Source organism: Tachysurus fulvidraco, chromosome 12 (genome assembly GCF_022655615.1).
Source record: "Tachysurus fulvidraco isolate hzauxx_2018 chromosome 12, HZAU_PFXX_2.0, whole genome shotgun sequence".
In the NCBI taxonomy this organism is placed as follows: Eukaryota; Metazoa; Chordata; class Actinopteri; order Siluriformes; family Bagridae; genus Tachysurus; species Tachysurus fulvidraco.
The window spans coordinates 2,871,178-2,881,765 of NC_062529.1; positions in this window are offsets into that span (position 1 = coordinate 2,871,178).

Below are 10,588 nucleotides of genomic sequence, written 5' to 3' on the forward strand. Positions count from 1 at the left end.
GGAGCCTCCTGTTGATTCCTGTCCTTGTCCGGTAGTCTGTTGTAGCATGTCTAGGATTTCTAAGATGCACAGTATACATGTGTTCATATTAAAGTGGCCGGTGAGTGTGTTTCCCCTCCAAACACACACACACACACACACACACACACACACACACACACACACACACACACACACACACACACATATGAATAGCCTGTGTGCTGCACCTAGAGGTCTTTCAAATGTCCTTCCCTGCCATGCCAAGAGGGCTCGCTAATGGCATTAAAAGAGCTTATTTTTTAGGCAAGCCATAATTAAAATGAAAGTTTGGTCAAAATCTCTCTCTCACTCTCTCTCTCTCTCTCTCTCTCTCTCTCTCTCTCTCTCTCTCTCTCTCTCTATTGCTCTCTCATCTAATTGGAAATATAATTCGGACAATTTTAAATGTTAACTGTTAAATGTTTTGGGTGAACACAGGAGAGAAACCGTGCCTGATCTCTGTGCACGCTCTGTGTGTGTGTGTGTGTGTGTGTGTGTGTGTGTGTGTGTGTGTGTGTGTGTGTGTGAGAGAGATTAGAGGAATTTTAGGAATTTCCCATTCAAGTCTGCTGGACTTTTTTGGCCGCTTTTTTGTCCGCTGTGCGAACATCGTTGGTTGGATCGCTTATAAAAGACAAAGCACACCTCTCCTCAATGAGCCAGTCGATTTGACACCTCATTCATGGGTGTAGGACAAAAGCTGCGGAACAAGTTACACGCCAAAGTTTTGTCCGGAAGAAGAATATCTCAGTATGTAAGATAACAAAATATGTTGCTTTGCAAGCACCATTAATCAGTGGCTGCTCTGGTATGATGAGTAAGAATTTTCTTATTAAACATATTTAATCACCTTATATCTTCTAATTCACAGCACTAATAATAAACTAAAATGAAAATAAAAAAACTCTAAAAAATAATCATTTATTATGATCAAGTTTCTGTAACAGATATTTATTTAACATTTATGAAAGGAGTCTCTGGTGTAACTCAAAGTAGGTTTTCCTCCATGGGAAAGTCTTCATAATGGAGGCTCTTGGAGACTTTTCTTTTGTTACGAACAAGAATAAGTGAGAAAGAAAAAAAGAAGCTGGTGATGGAATGACTGTTTATAGCTGCTATAACAACAGACAGTTAAGTGATAACAAGAACTAATGTGTTCAATGTAGATAGAAATGAATTTAATGTTTGGCGTTTCAAAAAAATAATAAAAAATCGGTTTTGTCGTTGATTATTTTCCGCTTAAACCCAAACGGCACTTCATTGTTAATGACTATTATATAATGTAATTATGTAAGTATGTGTAAAGTTTGTATCGATTGCTTCATTAGATGCAAGCTCATTTGTGTGAACTGGATTTGTGAAGATCACAGAGAATGGATTATATTATATTAAAGACGTTATAAAGGCTAAGACGCCGTTACTGATAGCGAATTAGCACAAAGATCAGCTAGCTCTGTATTAGGTGAACACTCTGGCTTGGTTACTGTGTGTCTGTCAGTGAACTTTAACCCCTGTAAGAGTTCCTGAAAGGACACTTTCACTATCAATCGAGCTGTCACATAAAATCACACTTTACAGCATGCACTTTTAGAGAGTGTGCACTATTTTTTCATGATTCTTATTCATTCATTCATTCATTTCCTGCCGCTTATCCGAACTTCTCGGGTCTGTGCCAATCTCAGGCGTCATCGGGCATCGAGGCAGGATACACCCTGGACAGAGTGCCAACCCATCACAGGGCACACACACACACACACTCATTCACTCACACACTCACACACTACGGACAATTTTCCAGAGATGCCAATCAACCTACCATGCATGTCTTTGGACTGGGGGAGGAAACCGGAGTACCCGGAGGAAACCCCCGAGGCACGGGGAGAACATGCAAACTCCACACACACAAGGTGGAGGCAGGAATCGAACCCCCAACCCTGGAGGTGTGAGGCGAACGTGCTAACCACTAAGCCACCTTGTCCCCCACAAATGAGACATGATATGATTAAATTATTCACTTTATAGAAAAGAGATAAACAGTGTACTGGTGTTAATGCAGTGCGTGTTAGTGATGACGAGGTTTTGTAGGACGTGGTCCGATTCATACTGCAAAAAAACCCAACCAGCATTTACTTTGATAGAGGAAGTATTAATGAGCAATATGAGTTTGATTCATATAAATGAATCCAACTTTACATATTTGGATTCAATTGATTCAGTTAATCTTGTAAATCGATTCAGGAGTCACTGTAATAGAATAGTTTCTGTCCTACTGCAGTGCAGAAGTCAGGAATCAAATCCAAACTGTATGACCGGGCGAAAAGATCAAATCACGAAGCCATGACTCCCATCATGAGCTTGTACTTGTTGTAAAGTAAAAGATTCATTCATTCTTATCAAATGACTCATCAGAATCATTGCAAAAGAATCATTCAAGTGTGGTGAATCAAAGGAATCAGCATGTCGTCAACTGAGCAGTTCAAATGAATCAAGAGAGGGTTTTAGTCAAGAGTGAATACAGAGTGAGTCATCATAAAGCGAATCATGATGCCATCACTAACCTGATTCAGTCCATGAGTGAGTGAATCGGTTCACATTATTGTGAATCGTTTCAACCCGAGTTGTTAAAATGAATCTTTGTTTTTCCATAATGCTTCTGAGGCCTTGCGAAACAAATGAATCAAAACAGAATGCATACAAATTACAGAAGCAATGCATACATACTTCCTCCTTCAAAGAGCTCTCTCTCTCTCTCTCTCTCTCTCTCTCTCTCTCTCTCTCTCACACACACACACACACACACACTTGACTGAGGTTAATAACTTAATCTACAGAATTAGTAATTCAAAGTGAATCCTGATGCCATCACTAAACTGATTCAGTCCATGAGTAAGTGAATCGGTTCACATTATTGTGAACCGATTCAACCCGAGTTGCTAAAATGAATCTTGATGAAAATGAAAACAAATGCATCAAAACAGAATGATATTGTTTAATGGAAGTAATCAAATTACAGAAGCAACCCATACATACTTCCTCCTTCAAAGAGCTTTCTCTCTCTCTCTCTCTCTCTCTCTCTCTCTCTCTCTCTCTCTCTCTCTCTCTCTCACACACACACACACACACACACACACACACACACACACACACACACTTGCCTGAGGTCAATAACTTAATCTACAGAATTAGTAAATCAAATCACAAGTATTTCATGGTGCCTTTCATGACTTCCTCCTTTAATGCACTCTTCCTTAACAAGGCCATATATTAGCATTGTAGTAAAAAAAAAAATTAGCAATCCTTCCATTTGCTTAGCCTTTAAGTTCTTTCAAATATTAATCAGCCAAACACACGAAGTAGCCGAGGGATAAATCGTACGTCCACGAGACGACTGATAGGAAAGATCATAAGAGCTTCTGTGCTCTGTTGAAGAAATACACAAGGCTAATGTGATTACATATAATCAGAAACAGAAGGTCTCAAAACAGTCTCCGGCGTTCAGGACACGAACGTACATTTACCGAATGTAAACGTGTGCAAAACGCTTACAAAAGTTGTGCAAAATTATTGACACCCCATTTAGTCCGTGTCTTATTTGGCTCCTTTAAGGCAGCACACGTGTCACGTCCTGTAACCATGGATGCCATGCAAATGGTAATGCAAAGCCGTGGACACCATTAACATAAACCTTCAGGAAGGAAGTGCAAGACTGACCTTACACACACACACACAAAAAAAACCCCCAGAGGTAATAATTGTAGAATCGTTGAACAAGAGACACAAATGAAAGGTTTTAAAGGGTTCAGGGGAAGGCTACTTAAAAGAGGGATTATGGTGTTATATTATGAGGATTATAATCTGTAAACACGATGAACCTTCTGTACGGCTCTGATTTTTGTGTTTCATGGATTACTTTGTGAATCTGTTTCAGTGTCACCTTCTCTTTGTGTGTGTGTGTGTGTGTGTGTGTGTGTGTGGGATGGATCATGTAAAACTGTACCTTCGATGCTGTTTGCCTGAAAGGCTTCATAAAAAATGTAAGATTCCTCTGTTATGCAAGGAGAGGATAAAATCAGGGTAGGAGCTTATGTAATATTTAGTGAATTGCTTCCACAGGAATGACATCCATCCATCCATCCATCCATGGAGCCATCCATCCATCCATCCATCCATCCATGGCAATTATATTGAAAGCTTCCTATAATATGCACACCTCTTCTCGGATTCAAGCCACGCCCCCGAGTACAGCAGCAGGGCTGTGATTGGACAGTAACTGCATTTCTTCATTACCCTTGTTCTCTCTCTCTCTCTCTCTCATTGTTTGGTGGTCTTAATAACATTCTCTAACTCCTATATCGTCCTGTGAGAACTTTCAGTATCGATTCTGAAAAAAATTCTGCAGATTTCAGAAAATTTTAGAAAAGTTTAAGAATCAGAGCAAAAGCATTCGGATAGAAAAAACAAAACAACACAAAAAATAACAAAGAAAGCAACCAGAACAATTACATTAAGTGCTTATAATAAACTGAGCTCCTTTAGTCCGATTACAGCCGCGTCCCCAAGTACAGTCCAGGATTGGGACTATATTTCAGTGTAGTATTTCTGTCTGTCTTTCTAACTAACTTCCCTTTCCTGTCTTTCTGTCTGTCTGTCTTTCTTTCTTTCTCTCTTTTTCTAACTCCCTCCCCTTTCCAGTCTTTCTGTCTTTCTTTCTTTCTTTCTCTCTCCCTCCCTCCCCCTTTCTGTCTCTCTTTCTGTCTCTTTCTTTTTCTAACTCCCTCCCCTTTCCTTCTTTCTTTCTTTCTTTCTTTCTTTCTTGTCTTGTTTTCTTTCTTTCTTTTTTTCTTTCTAACTCCCTCCTCTTTCTTTTTCTTTCTTTTTCTTTCTTTCTTTCTTTCTTTCTTTCTTTCTTTCTTTCTTTCTTTCTAACTCTTTCTTTCTAACTCTTTCTTTCTTTCTTTCTTTCTTTCTTTCTTTCTTTCTAACTCTTTCTTTCTAACTCTTTCTTTCTAACTCTTTCTTTCTAACTCTTTCTAACTCTTTCTTTCTTTCTTTCTTTCTTTCTTTCTTTCTTTCTTTCTTTCTTTCTTTCTTTCTCACTCCCCCCTTCCTGTCTTTCTTAACAACATGATACAAAAACAGTAGATTATGTGGAGCACACACGATGCGCACCGGTCGAAGTGAGTGAGCTGTTGCTATAGTAACGACAACACTTTAGAATAAGCACATTTCTACACCAGATTTACTACTTACTGAAAATTATCAACACCTTCTGACCAATCGGATTTAAGTACTCGACAGCGCTTATTGAAGCAGCTGTGTGAAATCTGTGTGTGTGTGTGTGTGTGTGTGTGTGTGTGTGTGTGTGGTCCAGAGCAGGAATCCTGTTTGAATAAATTAGAGCACGCGGAGTGAACTACGCCATTGCAGGTATGGATGAGATGGAATGCCAAATAGAGCAAGGATCAAACATACTTAAGCACACACACACACACACACACACACACACACACACACACACACACACACACACCTACAAGACAAACAGTCACTCAAGTGAAGGTTTACAAATTGACTCCAGACAGGAACAATGATTAACTAACACCTGTGTGTGTGTGTGTGTGTGTGTGTGTGTGTGTGTGTGTGTGTACACACTATGATGTACATCAGGCTCGGATTAGCCCCAGTTTTCTGTCAGCAGTGTCCTAATTACAGGACAGATACCTGATGCCATCCGTATCTTTTACAAATATGTATATAAACGTACAGAAAAAAGAAATATGAAATATTATGAAATATTAACCGTAATACTCAACATTGTTAAAAAAAAAAAAAAAAAAGAACAAAATGCAACCTCAGCCTGAGACGGGTTAAATGCATGTTTTTGCACGTTTCATTGTACCATTTTAGACGTTTATTTTTGGACATGAAATAAAACCCACATTATCACATCAGCGCACAAGCGGAAAACATTCCTGGTTTCTGAGACACGACAAGATGTGGCACAACTTGCTAAACGGGTCGAATGACCTTCTGAAAGTTTGCTAATCCCCAACACAGAAGATGAGGTGTTTGGATCAGATCCCTATACAGAACACTGGAACTTCCCTTGAAGCTAAAAATCCACTGCAGTTAAATGTAGGTAAAAGTGAATCAAGATTGGTTTTCATCCTGAAATCTCCAGAATGGCTTGAAGTCATATTTAAGCCAGAGCTGTGGCAGTAACGTTGATGGGTGAAGATACAGACTGACCAAATGCTGTGTTTAGTTACTTAAATAACTGGAAATTATATCAGATACAGTAGCATCATCAAATACTGAATTGTTGTCTACCGAATCAAAATTGTTTTGTACAGGTTCAGTGGTCTTATCAAACCTCAATATCATCATTATTACCTTACGAATCGAAATCAAACTGAATCGATTCCTTATGAATCAGACGTAACGGACCGATCATCTATCAGATCTTTCTATTATGAATCGAAAGTGTAACGAATCGCTACCTTGAGTCAAAATGATACCGTATCAGTGGCCTCAAATATCACACTGTTTCCTTATGAATCAAAATGGTAATGAATCGCTAACTTGAGTCAAAGATGATACCGTAACAGAATCAGTGGCCTCAAATATCGCACCGTTTCCTTATGAATCAAAATTGTATCGTATCAGATTCAGTGGCATCATTAAATATCGAATCGTTGTCCAATGAATCCAAATTTTTTTTTGTACAGATTCAGTAGCATCATCAAATACTGAATCGTTGTCTACCGAATCAAAATGGTATTGTTCAGATTCAACTGACTTCAAACCTCAATATCGTTATTACCTTACGAATCGAAATCAAACTGAATCGATTCCTTATGAATCAGACGTAACGGACCGATCATCTATCAGATCTTTCTATTATGAATCGAAAGTGTAATGAATCTCTACCTTGAGTCAAAATACAGTAACAGAATCAGTGGCCTCAAATATCATACTGTTTCCTTATGAATCAAAATTGTATCGTATCAGATTCAGTGGCATCATTAAATATCCAATCGTTGTCCAATGAATCCAATTTTTTTTTTTGTACAGATTCAGTAGCATCATCAAATACCGAATCGTTGTCAACCGAATAAAAATGGTATTGTACAGATTCAATGCCCTTATCAAACCTCAATATATCAATATTATTACCTAACGAATCAAAATCGAACTGAATCTTCGCCTTATGAATCAGATGTAATGGACAAATCAGCTATCAAACAGTTGTATTATGAATCAAAATCGTCCTGAATCGTTGGTTCATGAATCAAAATCGTATCATTGCAGATTTAGTGGACTCGGATATCAAATTGTTGCCATATGAATCAAAATTGTACTGAATCGTTGCCTTATGAATCAGATGTAATGGACAACTCAACTACCAAACAGTTGTATTATGAATCAAAATCGTCCTGAATTGTTGGTTCATGAATCAAAATCGTATCATTGCAGATTTAGTGGACTCGGATATCAAATTGTTGCCATATGAATCAAAATTGTACTGAATTGTTGCCTTATGAATCAGATGTAATGGACAACTCAACTACCAAACAGTTGTATTATGAATCAAAATCGTCCTGAATCGTTGGTTCATGAATCAAAATCGTATCATTGCAGATTTAGTGGACTCGGATATCAAATTGTCACCATATGAATCAAAATCGTACTGAATCGTTGCCTTATAAACCAAAATCGTATCAGATCAGAGCTATTGTCAAATATTCTTTTTATACTTTGCCTTGTGTATCAAAAACATATTGACTCGTTGCCTTACGAATCAAAATCTTATCAAATTGTTGCTCGGTGACGTTAATACAAACAGCGAACAGAAATGAACAACTAGGGAAAATAATCAGAGTCAGAACAGTGTCGATATGGTACGAGAAGGAGAAAAAAAAAAAAAAAAGGTGGCTGTGTTGGGTTGTAATTATTAACCATGCAGAGGAATGTGGATAGGGTTTAGTCAGGGGAAAAGAAAACACTGAGCAATGACTCATTCCATACACTGCATATAAGCTGCATGTTTATTGCCATGGATAAAATACAAAAATAGTGATTAAATACAGTATATATCAGCTTTACGTTATAATATCGGCATGTTATACATTTCAAAATATTGTATGAAAATAACACGAACCTTCTTATTTCAATAGTTTGTTTTTCCTTAACTTAGATGAACGCACGTTTAACATCGAAAGCCTCTAAAATGAAAAATAAAAAATAAAATAATTAAATAATTTGCATAACAGACCTGATTTTGAAAATATTTTCTCTTGAATCTTGCACAGTGTACATAAACGTACGGTTTGCCGTGTGTAGATCCGCCATACGGGACATTTAAAGTGATTATTAAAAAGACGAAGGATATAAAGCGTCGCACGGATGAGCGAGACTTCGACGTTTTAGTTCAGTAACACGTTGTAGCCGATGAAGTGCAGTCCAGAGCTTGTGCACCGAGGTTTGAAAGTTTTAACCTTTAGAGTCACCCGTCACTTGTATAAAGTTTAAACATGTACGATTAAAGATCAGTGCAGTGTTTTTTTTGTGTGTGTATTTAAAGAGCAACACCGTAGAATTACTATTTAAAAAAAAGAAACTACAGCTTTACATCTGACCGATATAAAGCGCTGAAACTGGAGACTCCTTTCCTTCCATACGTTTTTTTTTTTTTTTTTTTTTTAAATTGAGCACTAAAAAAAATAAACCTTGAGCTTCGGACACATAAACAAAAACGACACCTTCTGACCAATCGGAATTGAGTATTCGATAACGCTGTAAATCATACACGCTGATAAATACGACATAAAACAAAACATTGATGATATTCTGCCACTCAGCTGATGAAATATTAAGAAAAAAACAACAACAACAAAAAAAAAAATCACTACACTACATGATGCTAGTAACAGAAACCGGATAAGACTGTCCACATGATCGGATCGCGAATGTGTGTGTAAACGTATTAATCCGATTTGTTTTCATCCGTTAACACAAATGAAGAATGCAGGTCTTTGGTGTTGCTCTTTAAGAAACACAGGAGATAAAAAAACATGACAAAAAAAAAAAGGATGTTATTACATCATAAAATAGAACAACCTCTTATGTTCCAGTATGCAAATGAAGTGATACTGGTTTCCTAAAATGGAAAAAGAGGGGCGGAGATTGTAGAGTTGGAGTGGTTTAAAATGTTCATATATATATATATATATATATGTGTGTGTGTGTATTAAAAAAATAAAAGAAACAAAGTGGCACCTTTACGTCAAGTTTCGTTGAACTAACAATGATGTTAAAGTAAAGCGCAAGTTAGTGTGCATTAATTAATGATCGTTTAAAATCTTTACTTCATTCATTCTTTTTGTATCGACTGTTCAGTCAATCCGTGATTGAAAAATCCATAGAAATGAGCTGAAATTCTACATTAGAAATTAAGAAATTATATCGAAAACATTTATTTATTTGCTTATGGATTTATTTTGAGAACATAACTGCAGAATCACCTAAAAATTGCCACTGCCTGCAAGCAGTTCCTGACCATTCATTCTTTCATTTTCTACCGCTTATCCGAACTACCTCGGGTCACGGGGAGCCTGTGCCTATCTCAGGCGTCATCGGGCATCGAGGCGGGATACACCCTGGACGGGGTGCCAACCCATCACAGGGCACACACACACTCTCATTCACTCACACACACAATACAGACAATTTTCCAGAGATGCCAATCAACCTACCATGCATGTCTTGGGACCGGGGGAGAAAACCGGAGTACCCGGAGGAAACCCCCGAGGCACGGGGAGAACATGCAAACTCCACACACACAAGGTGGAGGGAGGAATCGAACCCCCAACCCTGGAGGCGTGAGGCGAACGTGCTAACCACTAAGCCACCGTGTCCCCCCTAATTCCTGACCACAACTGACAAAATCAGGCCCCTTTTTGCTCTCTCCTTAAACCTAAAATATTGGAAAATCTCCATTTCCTATCTGTTTAATGTGATAAATAATAATGAGTGTTAGTTATTGTAGAGTCTTGTCAAAAAAAAAAAAAAAAAAAAAAAAAAAGATTACAGTTTATAGAAAATAGCCTTCAGGGTGACTTCAATGGATTCTTCATGAGAATGTGTCTTCTTTTTTTCGCATAGTGTAGTTTAAACGAACGCTTAAAATCAAGTTTTAAGATATTCTACAGATATTTAACACTGCTTTCTGTGTACAAAAGTCCACCTGAGCTTCCTACAGTTCAGCTTAAAGAACTTGAGCCGGCTCTGGAATCGCTCGTCGTCCTGCGTAAGTAGAACAAGCGCTCAGAACCGTCGTGGTCATCTCCGAAACAGCTCCTCTAACTTAGGACCTTTCTGATGGGATCCTAATAGGATAACTAAATTTGGTCCCGGTTGCTGTAGCAACAGCGAGTCCGCTGAGAAAAGTGAGCGAGGGGGGAAAAATGAACGCAGAACTCTGAGGTAAAAAAAAAGAAAAAAAGAGGCAGTTTTAAAAACAAGGACATTCTTGTCCTACTGGGCTATTTTCACCCCGACGGCTGGA